We start from the raw sequence: 22077 nt of genomic DNA, 5'->3' as shown, positions 1-22077 counted from the left end.
CCTATTTGTGCACCTAAACCTCTCAATTTGTTAGGCATTTCTGTGTAAGGAAATGAAGTGTTTCTTCTAAACAGATTATAGCACTGAAAGAGCTACTGATTCAAGATTTCTGCTTGTGAAGTTACTTTAAAAGTACAATCAGTTTTCAGACTTCTCTTTGCCTCATATGTTACTTAATTGGCTAGTTTCAAGCTGGGATGACGCCACAAAGCAAAAACAGGTGCCTCAGAGCAGTGGTGAGAATTCAGCATTAAGGGCATGCGGAGATCTACTCTGTGTCTGAAAACAGGCTATGTATCTAAAACCTTCCTCTGTGTCTGTGCCACTTAAGTGCTGGAATAATAAAATACAGGAGGAGGCAGAGCAATCGTGTGATTGTTTTCAACGTCCTCAGAGAAGATTTCAGAGTACCATAAGCTGCTAATGAATTTCAGGAGGCAGGTGCAAGACACGCAATTACTTTTTCATTTCCATTCCTTTTATCATTTGAGAGCACTTAGAGATTATTCACTGATTTCTGTGGCAGGGGCTTTTTGTGAAAAAGAAATATGCTTTCAGAAAACAGCTATTAACCATTGTTCAAGATGTCTTTAATTGGAAGGAAAATAAGACAATGAAAAAATGACAATTTCTCAAATTTAAAGAATTTCCAGCAGTTCTCATCAAAAGTTTCAAATGGTTACTTGACTTCATTTTACTAAGACACTGGGTTACTAGGACTCATGACTCAGACTCCATTTAGTCTTTTCCCAAGAAATCCAGTGTTTTGCTGCTTCAAATCCATCACAGTAATCCTGGACCTTAGTTGTCGTTGCTTCACTTTTATCTGCTCCTTATTGTTGCCCCTTCCACAGTCTTCCTGGATTGCAGCTCCCTGGCACAGCAGGTTTAGGCCTTCATGGCCAAGAGTAGACTAGGTTGGAAGCATGGTCCTGAGACAACCTTAGAACTTTAGAAACAGAATCTTCTTATTTCGTGTTGTTGCAGTAGAGGGCACTTTTATGAAGGTAAGGATGGCTGCTTCTCATGGGATCTCCTAACCTTGATCCAACCACATTCCCCCCTATCATCAATAATTACTTTACCTTTTACATCTTGAAGAATTGAAAAGGTCCCAGAAATGCAGCCAAGGCCAAAAGTGGATACCCAAATCATCAGCAACCCAGTTTGCGAAGTCGAGAAAGCTACCAGCATGTAGAGCTGTCCTCTCAGCCTAAAAGGAAGCCCCCCCTCCCCCCCCAGAACTAGCTCCATTAATCCAACCACTCATCCTTCTTCCCACTTGATCATTTTAGCAAGAGGATGGATGGAGAGAGCCTGGTCACTTGTAGGAAGCATAGTGTTCTTGGAGAAAAGCTCTCGTTTATTTTCACATTGTGGCAGTAAGGTGGGGCTTTGGCTCCCCTGAAACCGATTCAGGAACGTCTCCAGAGAATCACCTGTCAAACTGGAGGTGCTGCCCTTTCATTACTCTAATGGGCAACTGCGTAACCAGCAGAAGTGGAGGAAGAATTGGAGAGTGACTGCGGGGGCAAGAAAAGAGGTAAAGGCCAGGCAGCCTGTACTCCTACCACTTAGCATGGCAAGAATGTGGGAATAGCTTTCAGATCAAGTGGGCCAGGGAAAGATAGGTTAGCTGCCGGTGTCCTACCGGGGAGAGCAGCCTACATGCAGGAAGAGATCACCAGTGGGCGGTGGACCACCAAGGTGAGTGCTGAAGGAGGAGCTGAGGAGAAAGATTAAGTCCCAGCTGCATCATCTCATCGGAAACCATGCACTGAGGAGACGCCAGTTGTTTCCCCTGTGGAGCACCTGAGTTTGGCTTAGGAGACAGGCAGCAAGTTGACGACTGCCCTGTGAACACACGGGTGCTGGCGAGAGATACCGAGGCAGTCAACCTAGGAGAAGACTTCAGCCTTACCGTAACAGTCCTCGAAGGAAAACTGCCTCTCCCACTTCATCTCCTGGCCCCTATACCTAAGGGAAAGACCTGGGAAGAGCAACAGGAAGTGTGGGAACATCATACCAGCTCCCTTTCCCTCAGACAGGCCTGGCCAGTGCGGCAGAGAGGGAACATGCCCCTTCATCGAGCTTGACACTTTAGTTTTAAAATGAAGAGGACTCAGGACTTCATAGGTGGTGCAGTGGTTAAGAATCCGCCTGCCAATGCAGGGGACACAGGTTCGATCCCTGCTCCACGAAGATCCCACATGCCACGGAGCAACTAAGCCTGTGAGCCACAACTATTGAGCCTCTGTGCCACAAGTACTGAAGCCCACACACCTAGACCCTGTGCTCCGCAACAAGAGAAGCCACCGCAATGAGGAGCCTGCGCACTGCAATGAAGAGTAGCCCCCTCTCACTGCAACGAGAGAAAGCCTGTGTGCAGCAATGAAGACCCAACACAGCCAATAAATAAATAAATTAAAAAAATAAAATGAAGAGGACTCAGTATTAAGTACTGAAAGCCATTCATTCATTCCACAAATAATTATTGATCACCTACTATATGCCAGTATTGCTCTAGGTGTATAAAATTATTAGTGAACAAAGTAAAAGATTCAAAGGAGACTGACACAAGGTTAATACTGCAAATGATGAGAAAATTATGAAACCTGGGAAAGATATCCTTAAAGGAACCACCACCAGGGGAGAAAAATGCTCAGCCAAGCCTATCTGGTGGGCAGTTGTTCTGGGAAAAAAAGAAAGTTGTCTCCTGTTTGTATCCCAAGGAGTTGGCTGTTCAAAAAACTGTTTACCTACTTTTATCAGTACACGCGGTTCAGTTGACACCTGCATTTAATGGCACAAGGTGGATTCCCAGAAGGAAGGAGGTTCAGATAGGAAGAATTGCAGCAGCAATGGTAAAATAGCAAATGGGGCAATCAGAGAAGCAAGAAAGCCGTGGGATCACCTCACAGTGTTTTTGTTTAGGCTAATCTTGCTGCTGTTGCTAGGAAACCAACTGGCTATTAGGGCTTAAAAAAGAGAATCCCCACCATTCATCCCCTATTCCAAAGTAATGTAATGAACACCACCTGGATGCAAGATGCTACCTGTGATGGAGGCAAACATGGAGAGGTGCGGAACCTGCCCTGGGAGAGCCTAGTGGGGAAAGAAGATCTGCGCATAAGTTACAATGGCATTATTTTGTATTTGCATGGGTGTTTTGTAATATACAAGGTGTTTTCACAGATGTTTGATTTCAGAACATTGCTCTCAGGTAGGCCATTATTTTTTTAGATGAGAAAATTCAAGTTCAGCAAGGTGAAGTAAATTAACCAAGACTCATAACTAGCAAGTAAAGACTTGAACCACATCTAAATTCCAAGTGTTATTTCCAGGACATCTCACTGCATCCTAGTATTCATAAAAGCAGTGCATGATAGGTGGTGAATATACAATATAGTGCTAAAGTGTAGGGGTTGGCAAACTTTTTCAGAAAGGTCTAGATAGTATTTCAGGCTTTGCAGGCTATAGGGTCTCTGTTGCAACTACTATGTAGAGTAGTGTTGTAGTGTTGAAGAAGCTGTAGACAACACATCAACAAATGGGTGTGAATGTGTACCAATAATACTTTATATACAAAAACATGCAGCAGTCCAAATTGTCTTTGCTATAGGGGGACAGGCTCATTCCTTCTTGGCAGTGGTGTACTAGTAAATATTTAACAACTGGGTATCTGGGGGTGGAAAGTGGGGAGGCCTGATTTGTAATGGTTGCCCATTTCTCTGATGTAAATACTACCCCATGGTTGATTTCAAGGTATAGGCATGAAGTCACTAAATGAGGAGTTGGGAAGAGGAATGTATAGACCAGCCCCAGTGCATCACTGCTTGAGAATATCACTGAAGACTTCTGGGCTCAGGGTAGGATATCAACAGTTGAAGACAGAGTGTATGGATGGAGGAGAAAGAGCAAGAGGTACATCATAAGAGTGGGCAAGTGCCAAGCATGTGCTGGGATGGATGACCAGCTCAGCTGGGCTTGAGCATGGGTTGTGAGTAGGGGGTAAAGGCAGGTGGATGAGCTGTCACACCAGGTGTAGAGTGCAGATAGCCTTACTGCCAGCTAAGGAGCTTGGGGTTTGTTCAGTAGTCCCCTGTGGCCTCTGAAGCTTTTTAACCTGAGGACAGTTATGGGGCTATATGTTACATGTATTTATTTGTTTATTTATTGGCTGTGTTGGGTCTTTTGGGTCTTTGTTGCTGCGTGCAGGCTTTCCCTAGTTGTGGCGAGCAGGGGCTACTCTTCACTGTGGTGCACAGTGGCTTCTCTTATTGCGGAGCACGGGCTCTAGGTGCGTGGGCTTCAGTAGTTGCAGCACATGGGCTCAATAGTTGTGGTTCATGGCTCTAAAGCACAGGCTCAATAGTTGTGGCGCATGGGCTTCATTGCTCCTCGGCATGTGGGATCTTCCTGGAGCAGGGATCGAACCCGTGTCCCCTGCATTGGCAGGCGGATTCTTAACCACTGAGCCACCTAGGAAGCCCTATATTTTAAGATGTCTCTAGCAGCCATCTGAAATTGACTCAAGAGAAACTGAAAGAAGGGAGACCTGTTCAAAGAAAGAGCCATCTTTGAGATACAAAACAGACTGATGAGAGGTGATGAATCAATCCCAAGTAGGAGAAGGTAGAATAATATCCCACCCAGAGTACTGCAGGTCTTGTATATTCTTTGTCCTACATTCTCTCTTTTCCTCCATCCCTTCTTTATTCCTCATTCATCATAGACTGGCTATAGTCCAGTGGGTCTCAAATTTGGGAGTTCATCAGAATCACCTGGAAGTCTTGTTAAAGGTGGCCCTTGTGGCTTGAACCTGCATCTTCTGAGTTTCAAGTATTATTATTTCCATGACATCTCACTGCATCCTAATATTAATAGAATATTCATAATAAGCAGTTCTTGATACATAGTTTTAAGCAGAAAAACAAGGAGCTATAGACCAGGGGCCCCAGACGTTCTGTTTTAATATATCTGGGGAGAGGCCTGAAAATGTGCATTTCTAACAAGTTTCCAGGTGATGCTGAAACTGCTGGCTCTACAACCACACTTTGAGAACCACCCAACGTCCTGGCAAATATTGTACTATGACTCTTCTCAAGGCGGATATTTCTCCTTCACCTCAACCCCAAGTATGCAGTACTGAACTCTATTCACTCCCTACACCTGCCACACTCCCTCTATTTCCCCATTGTAGGAACTGGCAGCATGTTTCACCTAGCTTTTCTAGTAAGAAGCCTCAAAGTCTTCCTTTTCACTTCTTTTACTCCCCCGTCCTCACTAGTGAAATCATCAAGCCCTGTTGCTTCTGTTTATGAAGTTCCTCTTCAGTCTTCTACCAGCCTTTAGTCCCACTGCTGCGCCTTTAGTTTAGGCACCCTCCTCTGATTCCTCTGATGTTTCATAGGGACCTTCTGGGCGGAGTCCTCCATTCCCACTTGTCCTTGCACTGTGTGCAAGGTGATCTTGTAAAACACAAATCTGATTGTGTCATTCCTCAGCTTAAAGCACTTGTTTTCACTTGCCCTTGGGATAAAGCTTCAGATCTGTAAGATGGTCCACAAGGCTCCGGGTGGCAGAACTGTCTGTTTCTCCATACTCACTTCAGAGCACACCCCTCACTGTCTATGCTCCCATCACACTGATATCCTGTCAGCTTTTTGAGCTCACCTTTCTTTCTCTGGAAGCCATACCTTTGGCATACGGCCTAGAACACTTTTTGTCTTCGCACTTTGCTTGTTCAACCCCTAGTCATCTTTCAAATCTCAGCTTAGGTAACCCTTCCTCAAGGAAGTGTTAACTTTTCCATTAGATTCGATTAAATGGGCTCACTATACTTGCCCATGGCAGCTATGCTTCTCTTCTTAATGCCTTCTTCAGCATGAAATTACTTCAGTACCCAACTGGAGGCCAAGATCTCTGAGGAGAGAGACCTTATGTCTGGTACACCATTCTAGCCCTAATTCTTAGCACCACATCCAGGGCGTAACAGGGACTCAGTATTGTTGAACTGTAGTCCTTTCTTCATTACTTCCTCCTTCTTCTGCATTCCCTCTCCTGAACACTGCAGAAAACATGAGCCGTTTCATACCCAGTACTTATTTCCCAGCCTTCTTCTTTGGTAACAGAGCCCTGATTTTGTGAAAGTTTATGTCTATAATGTGTCAAGAGGTTGTGGAACCCCTATGAAGAGACTCAATGAGGAGAAAGTTATTTTATTTCCAGTGCAGATACAGAATTAAAAACAAAACAAAAAAGTTAAAAGCAAGAAAACTCTTGATTCTCCAGTATGAAAGAAACTCATGCATCCACCCATCTACCCATCCAATAAGTACCACTATGTGTGAAACAGTGTACGAGGCACTGGAGACCAATGGTGAGCAGAGCAGATATGATTCCTTCCCACATGAACAAGTAGGAGTTGCCCAGGTGTGTGTGTGTGTGTGTGTGTGTGTTGGAAGTAGACAGTGGTGGTCTAGACAGAGGGAGTATCATGTGTAAAAACCTGAAATTGAGAGTTTACATGACCTGGAGGAACTGAAAACAGTTTAGCTTGGTCAGCGCAGAGAATGAGATGGGAAATGGTGAGATGTGGCCTACAATGTACATAGAGGCAGATCATGAAGGGCTTTGTTCGCCTCAGTAAGGGATTTATCCCAAGAACAATGAGCAAGTTTGGAAGGGTTTGAACCAAGGCAGGGTATCTTAGCAGCTCCACCTGGATGTATGTGAAGATTAAACTGGAGGGGTAAGAGGAAACAGTGAAAGCAGAGGACACTGTGGAAGGTCGTTCTTGATTTTTTTTCCCATCATGGAACATGGAAAAAAAAGTTGATGTTTTTCTACATATTGGTTAAACTGAAGGGAATTTAAATCCCCTGATTAGGTTTCCAGCTGTTGGAGGGGACAGGCCTGGGGACCGGTTCTCCCAGGCCAGTAGACTACTTTAAGAGCTGAAGAGAATTACTAATCTCGGCATTTCAGTGCACCTGTAAGCCTTTTTCTGCACATCTGTTGGAAAGCTCTGATTCAGTCCTATCTCTGGTACTTACATTCTCTCTTGTAAGAACACCAATGTGAAATGCAAATGACCTCAATGATAAGGAAGGCCTTTGGCTAAACTGCCAAAGCAGTTCCTACTATCCATCTCATTCTTCCTGGTCCTCTTCTGTGGCCTCTAGATAGTCATGGCTTCTAGAGAAATTTCTCTACCTCCTTTCAACTCTATACAGCCAGCCCTCTATGCATGTTCATTCCCTTAGGGCTCTACTCCAAGAAGAGGACAGTGAGTACAACAGCCATAAAGCCAATTAGTTCTGCCACACTAATGTTTAAGTCAACACAGTGTCACCCACCAGAATAACAACACACGGTGTCAAGAAGGTCATTAATGGGAAATGATACTAGTGGGATTTTCTGGGGGGAGCACACTGAAACAATTGAGGTGAAAAAAGCAGAGAGGAATTGGGAGGAAGTAGCAAGGACACCCATAGAGCCCCTGACCTAAGCTTGCTGCTGGCGCAGTAATTTGCCAGGTGGATTAAGATGGTGCTTAATTTGCATAAATAAGCAGCTAGGTCTTGCTGGGCCCTGCAGTGCCTCCAGGCTGGACCTCCATATTAAACAATACTTTGTAGTTAGAGAGTTTGTTTCATCAAAAGGCTTCATGGAGAGCTTTAACAAGCATTTAGTAATTAAATTTTAAAACATCCCTAGGAAGCAAGGAGTGCATGACAGTGGATGTCTCAGGGATGTTAGCCTTTTTGTTTCTGTGTTTCACGTAGCATCTGAAGTAAAGTGAGGGTTCTGTAAATGTCTCCCTGAAAGTAAGTAACCAGAAAGATTAAGGATCTTGACAGGGTGAGGAAACTGATGCTTCACTAAACTCTATAAACCAATGAATGTCTGATTTTGTGACATCAGATGTATTTCTTTCAAATTTTTTACGTAGCAGGGCCCTAATGACTGGACATCTCACTGTTGGGTGGGTTAAAACCAGGTCTGTGGATCTTTAAATAAGTGTTTCTGAGTGAGTCCTAATAGAGACTATATTAACTTGCTAGGGCTGCCATAACTAAATACTACAGACTGGGTGGCTTAAACTATAGAAATTTATTTTCCCACAGTTCTGGAAGTTAGAAGTTTGAGAGTGAAGTGTGGACAGAGTTGGTTTCTTCTGAGGCCTCTCTCCTTGGCTTTCATTTGGCCGGTTTCTCACTGTGTCCTCACATGGTCTTCTCTCTGTACTTGTCTGTTCCAGATTCTAAGGATGCCAGACCTATTGGTATACAGGCTAACCTAATAACCACATTTTACTTAATCACTTCTGTAAATCCCTGTTTCCAATATGGTTGCATTCTTATGTACTGAGGGATAGGATTTAAACATGAATTTCTTTTGGGGGGACACAGTTCAGTTCATAGCATTGACCAATTGTTTTGGTCCACTGCTATAGACTGACTCACCAAATGCAGATGTTAAAATAGAATAGGCTTTCAGCCTGAAGTCCTTGACTTTTTTTTTATGGATAAAAGAAGCCTAAACACCAACACCTTCTTGAAGCAGAGTGGTGATTAATACTACACCTTCCCTTCACAATTCAGAAGGGCAGGAATATTGCAGGTGTATTCATTATTTATCCACAGAGCTGAAGACGGTGCCGGGGCTTAATCGATACAGGTCAAATGAATGAACAAATGGATGAATCCAGTGTTATTGCCCCTGTAGCACTCTTCCCCATATCATCAGAAGAGGCTCTTCTCAAGTTGTGAAAAGGATAATGCAATGAGGATTCCTGGCATATAAATTCTTTTCCTAAGCTTGGTAAAAGGCAAAAGCCATTTTTTCTCTGGCATTCTATTTCATTTTCTTGGAGCTCTTTTCCTTTATACAAGTTGACAGGAAAACTTCCCTTGACCAGAATCACGAGGAATGGGGAGCTTTTGTTCTTCTCAACTTTCTCAATACATGTCCCCTATCTTGTACCATTGGCTTGATGAGCACTGTGTAACCGTGTGTTTAACTAAACAACAGCAAGGGTGGCTTTGTCCAGGGCCAGGGGAAGGCTCCTAGTCTTATTTTATGTAATACTCAGGTGGGGGAACTACTTGTATTGTAGCTTTGCTACTGGTGATGCCTGACATGTGAAGAAATGAGTGCCCGGTTGTCACTGCGACTGATCACTTTGTGGCAGCGGAGACCAGAGCTTAGGAGGGATTCGGGGGAGATACCTCCTTGCCACAGAGTGGTTTGTATCCCTAAGCTTACACCTGCAAATGGTAAGCTTATTCTTTCCAGCTTGATTCAGAAGCAAGGGGTTCTAGAATCTCTAGTTTATTAATCTACCCACCTCTAGCCCTCAGAACTTCCTTGAGAACATGGAGATGAGCCACAGTAGCCCACTTGACGTCGTGACCACACTCCCTCTCCCACAGCATGTGGCAGGCGGCCTTGGTGTTTTGAAGAGGCTGTGAGGACCCGCGTGCAGCGGGGTGTGGCCTCCTCCCCCCCCCGCTTCACATGCAGTTCTGAAAGTCAGCGGCTGCAGTTATTTACTGTAAACATCCCACAAGGCTTTGGAAACTAAGAAATAGATTACATAATTTCACAAAGGCAGAGATGTGTCAACTATAAACTTCAGCTACTGCAGAATCTATAACAGTGACAAGGATTTTGCAAGATTCATGGTTGCCTTTCAGGAAAGGTAGTGAATGGTTCTAACTAGGCCATGTGACCTTGCTGCTTTAAGAGACCGCTGAAGAGGGAGGGAAACTTTTCCAGTGGGATTTAGCCCCTTCTCCATTGTTTATAGCCCCCACCTCAGGTTTATCCCAGGGTCCTGCACACACATGCCTCTCTCTCCCAGGTCTCACCTCTTGGAGGTTCGAGGTCCACTGACACGGGAGCAGCCGTCTCACCTTGGTGCCTCCCACCCGTCTCTCTAACCCAGTGGTTCTCAACCAAGGGTGATTTTGCCCCTGCCTCCCCCAGGAGACATTTGGAAGTATCTGGAGACCTTTTGATTTTCACACCTGGAGGCTTGCTATCGGCATCCAATGCGTCAAGTTCAGGGACGCTGCTAAACGCTGTGCACAGAGCAGCCCCCCACAACATAGAGTTATCTAACCCAACATGTTAACAGTGCTGAGGTTGGAAACCACACTGTAAGCAATGACTGCACCTTACCTTGTCCACAGTTCATGGTCTGAAATTCCATCATGCTGTCCTCCACTTGTGCTGTTTCGGGAGAGGAGATCCCCTCCACCCCCTACCCACCTCCTTGAGCCCTTCCTTCTTCTTGCAAGACTTTACTCCATCACACATCCCCCTCTTCCTCTTTCATCTGTCATGATCCCTTGTGTAATTCTCTTTGCCCCTTTGTCTGTAAATATGGACCAGGTCTTTCTAACTTAGTAGGCATCCCCAAAATAGATATGATATTAAATGATTGATGACCCACAAACTCTTCTCTCAGTCCTTTGAAATACACCCTCTTTCTTTTTTACTTTTCTCATACATGAGTAAAAATGTCTTCTTCCCTCTGTCCTTCCCTATCCCCACGTTTCTAATTCTGGTTTCTTCTGATTCTAACCCTTACAAGCCTTAACTCGGAATTCAGGCTTCACTGGACACTCAGCATCGTTGATCACACACTTTTTCATAAAGCTCCCTCCTTCTTTGCCTGCTATGTGTGCATCCACCTACTCTGAAGCAGTTCTGTTGTCTCACTTTAATAATCATTAACTGATGATACACTGCTAAAATTCAGAAGCTTTTTTTTTTAACTGAATTTTTTTGCCACATGGTGTCGATAACACAGCTTCCAGCATCTGATGTGTGAATAGTGAATTGGCAGCAGGTTTTGGGTAGCGTTAGAAATTTCTTTCAATAACATCTTTATAAATCCCAAACTGCTGTCCCTGCCTTCAATCCTCACTTTCTACCACAAAATGGAGAGTTGAAAGTTTACTGTGGTCACCCCTCTGTCCTTGAGAGTCACACTCCTTCCCATGTGATCGGCACCTATTACACTGCCCCTCAGAGATTTCATTCATTAGCATGGCTTCAGTTGTTCCTTTTATAGGAATGAACCCCTTATCTACGTACCCAACTACATTTTCTCTCAGAATCATAGAATGTTCCCATTGTTTTTTCTCTGAACTTCTTGAAATTATTTTCCTAACTGAACATGTGTGTGTGATCTTTGGATTTTGCTGGCGTTTGCAGCGAGTGGCCAGAATGGTCCGCGCATTTGATTAGTTCCTGCTGAGGCATGATTGGTCCTGTCCGGCTCTTTGGAATATTCTTCCAACAATCAAAGTCCTGTTCACTGGCTGCCATTTTGAATTTCCTGCCCACAGAGGCATCTTCCTTCCCTCCCTGTGCCTCTGCCACTCAGCATGTTCCCTCAGGACCTCTGCATCTCCTGAACCACACAAGGCCTCCTTGGCTGCTTCACATCCTGTGTGCAGTGTGGTGGGCTGAAATGCTCTTGCGTCATCTTTCCTCCTTGCTGCCTTCTCCCACACCGTCACTTCTGTGTTACATTTGTGTTCATGTCAAATTGTAGGCTGGGGTTCCTCTAGGGGGTCTGCTCTTCACTGTCACGAGGAAGGCAGGCCTGTACTTCCCAATGTCACTCATCTAATGTTTCTAAAGCGTTTCCTCCTGTCTCCCTGTCACGTCTCTCCTTCCCCTAAGGTTGGAGCACAGACTGGGAATGGGGATGATAAAAGCCAGGCATGAGCTTCCATTCCTGATTTCACTCACTCCTCTTCCCTGCTGTCCCTCAGATCACTCACACCCGAAGGAGTGAGCTTCAAGGATTTTCTTTTTTGTGTGTCTGTGCCCACCCTGGGATAGAGTAAGTGCAATAACCTCCACACTCACCTTGGCGGTTGGGTTGGTCCAGGCTATCCTAGTGCTGGGTGATTGAATCCTCTCCTCTCTGAATGCTTGTAGTGACTGTAGTGACTCAGTAGTACTCAGTGATTATGCATATTTTGTATTGTTCATTATAATATTATGTCCATGTCCTGCCTCCACCACTTAGCTGCCAAACATTCAAGGGCTATTGACCCTGTATGTGGTGTAATAGAAAGGTATTTAGTTTTTGTCCCCGGATTCTGGTTCAAAACTCCTAAAACTTTTGGAATTTCTGAGTGATAAAGGTGGTGGGAATGTGTTTTGTCCTGAGTAGGTGACTCTTGGTGGACCCCTAGTTTTCGTATGGGAGCTGGTTGCCAGAAAGACCAAGCTTTTAATTTTCAATTGAAGTTTGGAAGATTTAGCCTCCCTTCCCAACCTACAGGGAAGAGAAAGGAGCTGGAGATTGAATTAATTACCAATGGCCAATAATGTAATCAATTATGTCTATGTAAGGGAACCTCCTTAAAAACCCCTAAATGTGAAGGTTCAGGGGGCTTCCCGATGGTGAACACAGTCACGTGCTGGAGGGTAGCACACCTGAAGAGAGCATGGACTACCCCCCCCACCACCACCCCCACCCGACGCATGGTCCGGAAATCTCTTCTATTTTGCTGTTCCTGAGTTGGACCCTTTATAATAAACCAGTAAATGTAAGTTGTGTGTTCCTGAGTGCTGCGAGCCATTCTAGCAAATTATCAAACCTGAGGGAAGGGGGTCGAGGGAAATCCAAATTCAGAGTCATTCAGTCAGAAGAATGGAAGTCCTGGGACTTGAGACAGGCATCTGAAGCCTGCGGGGGCGGGGGTGGGTGGGTCGGTCTTGTGGGCCCTTAACCTGCAGGGGCTGTGCTAACTCTGGGCAGTTAGTGTCAGAACTGAATTGAATTGTTAGGCACCCAGTTGGTGTCTGGAATCAGAATTGGTTGCTGTGAGGGAAATGCATGCATGCACGCACACACACACACACACACACACACACACACACACACACCCTCTTGTTTTGTGTCAGAAGTGTTATGAGTAAAAACAGCTCACTGTCATATATGTCTTTGCATCCCCAAGCCCTGCATTTCAGTGGTGTGGATAGACCCTCTACTATCTCTGGAAACTCAAGAAAAGAGAGATGACTCGTCAAACTTTCTTCTCACATGGGGTTCTTTCATCCTCTATTAATGAAGGCTTAGCTGTCTCAATTTCTCAGTCAGTGGAGGTCATGGAGCCCGGATCACCAGAGTATTCTCAGATTCATCTGGCTCACGTAGTAACCGCGAGTGAGATGTTTGATCTCCACTTTGGGAGTCCAGTACCCTGTGAATGTAAAGTAGAAGGGGTGAAAATGGGGAAATAGGAGCTACCCTAACAAACTGTAAGCAGTGATCCCAAACCATAATTCTGAGTGAAACTCTATCTGATATAGTAAATTACAATAAAGTACATTGTTTGAAGACTGTTATTGCCTTATACCAATTTCATTTGCCTAGCTTAAAATAAAACTCTTTTTAAAAGCTGTTGGTTGATGATGCGTTCAGGAAAATTTCCCCACAGTGTGCGCTGCAGTGAAGACACAATACCCAACATGTGATGTGTGTCTAATGAACTAGCAGTAAGTTGGATGTCACTTGAAATTTCTTCCCATGGGAACCACATGGGCCACAGATTGTTTACCTCTGCCATCCATCTAACATCCAGATATTTTCCCTTGATTATCCAAAGAGTAAAATGTGGAGATAAACAGTCCTGTCTGTTTGCTGAGTTGGAAAACTAATATTCTCTCTCCCTTTCCTTGCTTCTGCCATCCAGCTATATGTTCCTGTGAGGTCTCCCCAGCTAACTCACTGGTAATTCCACGTATGGAAGGAAGATAGATAAAGGTAACTGGATTTGGCACAAGTAATTGCATTTCACTTTCTCCTCTGAGTCCCTCTCTATCTGTTAGATCCAAGTGGAATAACAACCCTTTGAATTCATTAGAAACTCCACATGGTGGCCATCTGTTGCAGATAGAGCAATCAGCTCGCTCAACATCATTCCAACCCCGTTGTAGCATGCTTTGCATCACTGGTGCTGTGGTCTTCAGCACAGGCAGCTTCAGCATCACCTAAGAACATGTTAGAGATTCAGATTCTCAGGCCCTGCTCCAGACCTACTGAATCAGAAATTCTGGAAGTGGGCCTTAGCAACCTGTGTTTTAACAAACTCTCCAGGCGATTCTGAGGCACACTAACATTTGAAAACCATTGTAGTACATCTCTACTACTGAGTCTCATCTACGTCAGCCTTAGCATCACCTCTATTAGACATAGAGGATCTTGGGCCCCACCTCAGACCAACTGAATCAGATTCTGCATTTTTACAAAGTACTCAGATTATTCATGTGTACAGTGAAGTTTGAGAAGCCATGTTTTGTGTCTCTGGTTCAATGCTAGCCGCACATCGCAATTGCCTGCGATGCTTTTTATTAAATAACATGTGAAGCCCCATAGATTTAAATTACTTGTTATGAGGTGTAGCCTGGGTATTTGGATTCTAAAAACTTCCCAGATAGTTCTAATAAGCAGCAAAGTTTGAGAACCACCACCTTATGTCATGATAGTAACTGGGAAACTAAATATTTTATTTTCCACATATGTCTTCAAATGACCTGACTTCCTCCAAGTAAATGTATCTGAGCACAATTTGGGAGGATATGTGAAACAATCTGACTCTGTGTTGGTATACAGTCATGGTTTTCCTGTAGAAGCAGTTCAGGGGTCCCAGTGTTTGTCTCTAGTCAAAAGGTAAGGTAAACCTTTTGCTGAGCTGGAGCTATGCAGACCTGCAGCTGGAACAGAAGCTCCCTGATTTCCTGGGTACCTGATAACGAGGGAGAACAGTGGCCCTGGTGAGCAAGTTCTGCAGTGTTTTTCTATACGTCACTCATGCAGAAATTAGCCTAGAGCCCTTTTATCCATTTTGTAAGCATTTAATTCCTTTTAAATCCTCTTCCACTTAAAACATCTAAAGTGATTTTGTTATCTGAGTTCTGACTGATCCATTTGTGTGAGATATAAATTCATGTCTGTGTCGATCATGATTGTTCATAAAGTGGCTGAATTGAGCCATGTTTTGTTAATATCAGTGTCTTTCCATTTAAAAATTGGATTTTTTCACCAGCAGCAAAACGATTTTTTTTCACTTATTTCAAGGGCTCAAATCAAGCATGAGTTTTCTCCTATAAATTCATATATGTGCTTTATATCTACTCAAAAGAACCAAATTTAGTAAGAAACATGATTTTATTTTCACATGATGTATATGACGACTAGTCTTTTACATTAGGCAGCTCTGATTTTTCAAGAGTTTTCTATACAAAAAGGGTGAAAGTGGCTTTTGCTGTCAAAAATGGATGGTCCAGGACTTCCTAGGTGGCGCAGTGGTAAGGAATCCGCCTGCCAATGCAGAGGACGTGGGTTCGAGCCCTGCCCTGGGAAGATTCCACATGCCGCGGAGCAACTAAGCCCGTGCACCACAACTATTGAGCCTGTGCTCTAGAGCCCGTGAGCCACAAATACTGAGCCCATGTGCCGCAACTATTGAAGCCCACGCGCCTAGGGCCTGTGCTCCACAACAAGAGAAGCCACTGCAATGAGGAGCCTGTGCACCACAATGAAGAGTAGCCTCCGCTCTCAGCAACTAGAGAAAGCCTGTGTGCAGCAACGAAGACCCAATGTAGCCAATAAATAAATTACAAAAAAAAAAAAAAAAAAAAAAGGATGGTCCATTCAGGGAACAAATAGGAAGACAGAAAGCAGAAAAGGTGTGGGGGGACTGAAGAAGAGGAAATTCCCAGTGCAACCAAAATAGCAATAGGTTCCCTCCACATGTGAGTTAGAAGTTGCCTATAGGCCCCCACCCTGCATTTTAAATATAATTTTTAGTTTTCCATGTGTTTTTGGATGGCCTCTTCCATGTTGGTGGTTGGAAGTTATTAAATCATTCCCCCAAAGCTGGGATTTTCACACAGTGATCATTCTGTACAGAATTTCCACACAGTGACCATTATTCCCAAGAAGCAGAGTAGCCAGAGTCAGTGGTCCATCCTTAATAAGACCATCCCAAGTGCATTTTAGATTATCTCATTGCATTTCCCAAACTGAGCTCCGGTAAAGGAAGCAGGGTAGGGAGTTGAAGATAATTTCTTACTTCAGCTCTCTCAAGTAAGGAGGCTCCCTTTCTCATTGCCTTTGATCCTTCTCTGAAAATCATATTAAAGAGTATCCGCATTGTACAATAGCTTCACTCCCAGCTGGTGTTGGGGTATGTGCAGTTAGGCTTGCGCTCATCGGGAAGGTAAAAGAGACCTGGCAGCTTAAATTGGACTTTCTAAAGTTAGGCTTTGTGGATATATTGCATATAAGCAATACATTCCAGATTTAATGCGTATAAGCATTAAAAATTCTCTTCATCTTCGGTGAGTGGAAGCGCAATCCCACATGGAGGTTGACAAGGACTTAGACACCCAAGTTTTACTTACGCTCTCCTGTTGGGTGGGTGTTTATCATATTTAATTTGTTGTAGGTTTTATGCATTTTTCTTTCAGTGTTTGTAGAGGTTTGTGGCTTGCCTTTTAACTTTGCAAAACTTTGCTACAAAGGAAATTGGAGAACACCAAAACATTTTCCAGATAATTTCAAAATAGACTGGGTCCCCAACTAATTTGATTTGTGGGAAATAAAGAACAAAGGCTTGTTAACAGAGAGCTTTAAAATATAATTACTCACATGTGCAAACAAGTTTAAGTGTGGGTTCTCAATGAAGGCATATCATGCAGTACTTTCATGCCCTAACTGTTGCCCATTAAAAAACTCATGCCATATGCAGGTGTGATGACACAGCCAACTGCCAATTCTGACTAGCTCAGGGAGCCTTTTTAAAATGCCCAGATGGATATGAATGTCAGATTTGACAGTTAAATTATAGAGCCCAATATATCCCTTTTAAGTATGAAGGCACTGATGCAGAATATCGATGTACCCCACCCCCAAATAGATTTCAAAAGAACAGCTTGATTTTCAAGCTGGGAATTATATTTCCCCATTTCTTTTGAAGGTCAGGATAAACTTTGTCCTGATTTTTATCAATTTTCTTCAGTGCAAATATCTTATGAACAATGCTAAAACATTTTTTTTTGGTGGATAGGCAAAAAAAATGAGTCAGAAGTTGGCTTTTCAGGGAATGGGGTGTCTTTAAATGAGTGCACAGGGAAGGGGAAATAAAGCAATGGCATCATAGCTTCCCAGGGTAGTTGCCCAGAGCCTGCTATCTGCTCTCCAGAGACATGGTTTACAGGAGGAAGACACTGAAATAGAACAGAGAGACAGGAAGACATCGCCTTGGTTCCTGATGTTATGAATCCTAGAGATGCACATCTGTGCCCTCGAGAGAACAAGGCTCAGCGGCAACTTGCTATCAGTACTTCTGTGGGAAACGCTGTAAATGTCATTGTTACTTTCTCCCCTTGCCCAGATTTCAAGACCTCGGTGGCAGTCAGGAAACTCCATCCAATTGGTCATCTTTTCAAATAATCAGTGTGGCTCATAGAAAGTGGGGTTGCCTTATCTAATGTGCCATGCAGGGCTCTCTTCTTGCAGACAGGAGCATCTGCTACAATCCCTGGACCATTACCCAAGGCGGGCCTCTCCACAAGATTGCTGAAGTGGGACCTTGCCCCACAATAGACCCAGCAGAGCATATGCAGGTGCTTCAGCCACGAGGAAAGGGCAGAAGAAAGGAAATGGTCTTTCATACAGTTCCTGCTTCAGTCCAGGTGTAAGGCAACCATGCGATGGTATTTCTTGTGATGACTTGGGGGTCAGCTGTCACGATTCCCGTTGTCTGCCAGGTGACAGCCAAACCTCATTCTTGCACCTTTCACATTTGGAAATAAGGTCAGAATGAACATTTTAAGTGAAATGTAACAGAAAAAAAGTAGAAAGAAAATCTGGAGGTCTTGGGACTTCACATAACTTTTAAAATAATTTTAAGTGTAAACAGTGACAGTTGAGAAAGTAGGTAATAGGCAATGGGATTAAAGCAGTGACCTCACTTTCTGGCCTGAAGGTGGATTCCCTGCAGGCAAGTCCTCCCTGGACAACCTACCACATGTGCTTCTTCCTTCCATATGTACAGCTTAAGAATTCATCCAGATTACACACTTTATTTCATTTGAGCATCACAAAAATGAATAGACATGACTAATAGACATCTCAAGCCTGTCCTACCTCAAATTGAACTCCTAAAGCCTGTATCCTGTCTCATTTATGGCAAGTCCAGACTTCCTGTTACTCAGGTTGAAAACCTCCATGTCATCCTGATTCTTCACATGCTCTGACATTCTACATCCAATTCTTCCCCTAAATCTCCAAAATACCTTCAAAATACTTTTCATCACTTCCACTGTTGCTACCCTGGATCTGAGCTCATGTAACACCCTTCCCCCCAGCCCCACCCCGTATTACTGTAATAGCCACCCTACTGACAATCAGGTAACTCTAGAGTTTATTCTCAGCCAGAGGAGCCTTTCAGACATAAATTGGATCAAGTTACTTCTCTATGCCAAACCCTCCAATGGCTCCCCATTTCACTCAAGCCCAGGTCGTCTTCAGAGTTCATAGAGCTCTAATGACCTGGCCTCTAACCTCTCCTTACAAGTCTCCTGTCCACTGAACTCCTTCTTCTTCTTTAAAGCCTCTGGGCATGCTGCTGCCTTAGTGCCTTATTCTGCTCTTGCCTCTACCTAGAATGCTCTTCCCATGTAGCCAACTGCCTTTCTCACTTCATCTCTTCTTAAGTGTTACCTTCTCAGTGAAGCCTGCCCTGACCATCCCATTTATTATGATAACTGAGCCACAGGATGCTCTTAATCCCCCTTGACACCTTGCTTGCTGCATTTTCTTTACTTCCTACTTCTGATCATACTGCAGCATTTGTTCATTTATTATATTCACTGTTCATCACCCCTAATAGACTGTAAGCATTCATGAAGGCAGAGATTTTCCTATTTTGTTCACTAATGTACCCTGAGTGCCTGGAATGGTGTTAGCACATAGTAGGTGCGCAGCAAGTATTTGTTCAGCTAATGAGGTCACCTCAGCCGTAATGTTATCAGATTATACTTTCCTATCCCAGGCATATTTATAAGGCATTTGCACGTTTATGTGGCATCGGTTAAGCCACACAAAAACCCTATGTGGCAGGCATTATTATCATCACAGTATAAAGAATGAGGAGCAAAGACAAGAGAAGCAAAAAACCTAATTTAACATGACCAGGAAATGGTAGAGCCAGAACTGAAACCCATATCTCTCCCACTGCAGAAACCAAGTCCCTCACCCATTCTACTTCTCAGATCTCCCTCTCATGAATCTTCTAAGTATTCATGACCTTTCTGTCATCATTCTAAATCTCCTTCCCTTCTCCTCTGACTCCAGAGACTCCAGTGTCCTTTCCCACTTCTCAGGTGTGCCTCTCTGTATTGTTCTGTGTGTGAGGTGGGGGGAGGTTGTTTGTTTGTTTGTTTTGAGTCTTAGGAACTTAGAGTCCAAATCTTCTGACTCCTGGTTAACTCATGTTCTTTTTGTGGTACCAGGCTTACTTGCCTACATGAATACAAACTGGTGATGTTTGAGTTCACGTGTTATAATACAAAGAGATGCATACAACAAAATCCCTGCAAAGAGCACAAGACTTTGTGTTTTGATTGATGATTCAGTTCCAAGAAGAATTATTTTAGCTTAAACTCAACTTGTTTCTCGTGGGGTACTATCATATAGAACACTAGGGAAAAAATCAATTATCAAGCTGTGTTGAGTAAGACGTAAGTTCATGCTGGATCTAGAGTGTGGGTATATTTACTTCCTTTTGGGTCACTTTATCCATGTGTGCTTTTACTTCTCAGTAATGTCCAAAAGTTGGGTCAGGTCCCAGCAACCTAGAGATTGCAACTAAGGATTTGAGGCATACTTTTAATCTCTCTGGCTGGTAAATACATTATTACTGTGTGTTAAAATGGAGTCTCCACCATTATGATGCAAGAGTGTGTCAGAAAGACACATCCATGATCACTAGAGGGGTTAGGTTGTGGGCATCTTTCCACAGCTTGTCTGCACTAGTACCCAGCTATGGACATTACAAATGCTGTTTACCTACATTACATTCCTCCAAACGCTGGAACAATGCTTGAATTTTCCACAGAATTAACCTAAATCCTGCCCCCGCCTGCTAGTTCTTCCCTTGCCCTAGTCCTTTTTCCTCCTTTATTAAAACTATTATTTGAATGATATTGCCCTGCTTCTTGCATTTTTCTTCTTTCTACTTTAAAATGTGCTTTTAAAATGATCTATAGGAATAAGTTCAGGAAGACATCAAAGATTCTGCTCTCACCATTCTATTAAATATTGTATTGGAGCCTCTAGACAGTACAATAAGACCAAAAATGAATGAATGAATGAATAAAAAAGCATCTAAATTGGAAAGGAATAAGTAAAGGCATTATTATTCACAGACAACATGATCAACTGTGTAGAAAATCTGATAGAATCCACAAAAAAAGCTACAAGAACTAACAAGTAAGTTTAGAAAGTTTGCAGAATACAAAATCAATTAAAACATTCTATTGTACTTCTATATGCTAGCAAGGGACACCCAGAAGTAGAAATAAAAAATCTCCAATAGTATCAAAAAATGAAATATTTAGGGATAAATCTGACAATAGATGAGAAAGATCTTTATATTGAAAACTATGACATTGTGCTGAGAGAAATTAAAGAACACCTAAGTAAATGAAGAGCTTTATTCATGAATAAACTACTAGTATTGTTATCAGTTCTTTCCAGATTGATCTATAGATTTAATGCAATGTCAATCAAAACCTAGGCAGTTAGCAAGCTAATTCTAAACTTACACACAAATGCAAAGGATATAATATAGCCAAAACAACTTTAACAAAAAGAACAAAGTTGGAGAACTAACACAATCTAATTTCAAGATTTATTATAAAGCTACAGTAATCAAGGCTGTGTGCTAGTGGTATAAAGATTGACAAATAGATCAATGGACCAGAACAGAGATCAGGGCATATACCCACATAAATATATGGACAACTGACTTTTGATAAGGTGTAATGGCAAACTAGTGTAAAAAGAACAGCCTTTTAAACAATTGGATATTCATATGCTAAACAAAAAAATTTAAATCCACAACTCACACTATATACAAACATGAAAATGGATCATAGACCTAACTGTAAAACCTAAAACTATAAAACTTCTAAAAGAAAACACTAAGTAAAAACCTTTGTAACTTTGGGTTAGCCAAAGATTTCTTAGCTTTGATATCAAAATGCAATCCACAAAAAAATAACTTGGTAAGTTGGATTTCGTTAAAATGAACACAAACAACCCAGCTAAACAACGGGCAAAAGATATGAACAGACACTTGACCAAAGAAGATACACAAAGGGCAAATAAGCACATGGAAAGATATCCAGCATCATTTGTCATTAGGAAATGTAATTTAAAAATATAGGGAAATACCACTACACATCTCTTAGGATGACTAAAATTAAAAAGACTAACCATACCAAATGTTGGTGAGGGTGTAGAGCAACTGGAATCCCCATACACTACTGGTGGGAATGTAAAATGTTACAACTACTTTGGAAAAATTTAATAGTTTCTTTAAACTTTAAAGAAACGTACCATGTGATCCAGCTACTTGACTCATAGTTGTTTACCAAGAGAAATAAAAGCATATGTCCTACAAAGATTTGAGCATAAATGGTCATAGCCCCAAACTGGATATGACTGAAATGTCCATTAATAGGTGAATGGATAAACAAACCTTGGTACATCCATACAATGAAATTTTACTCAGCAATAAAAAGGCATAAAGCCTCATTATGAGCTATAATATAGATGAATCTCAAAATAATTGTGCTGGGGAAAAGAAAGCAGACAAAAAACTGTATGTTCCATGTATATAAAATTCTAGAAAATGCAAACTAATTTATATGACAGGTCAATAGTTGCCTGGGGATGGAAGGGGTAGTATTGGGAAGAAGGAATACAGAAAGGCATGAAGAAACTTTTGACAGTGATGGATATGT

This window comes from Hippopotamus amphibius, chromosome 1 (assembly GCF_030028045.1).
Source record: "Hippopotamus amphibius kiboko isolate mHipAmp2 chromosome 1, mHipAmp2.hap2, whole genome shotgun sequence".
NCBI lineage: Eukaryota > Metazoa > Chordata > Mammalia > Artiodactyla > Hippopotamidae > Hippopotamus > Hippopotamus amphibius.
This window is presented reverse-complemented; position numbering follows the sequence as displayed.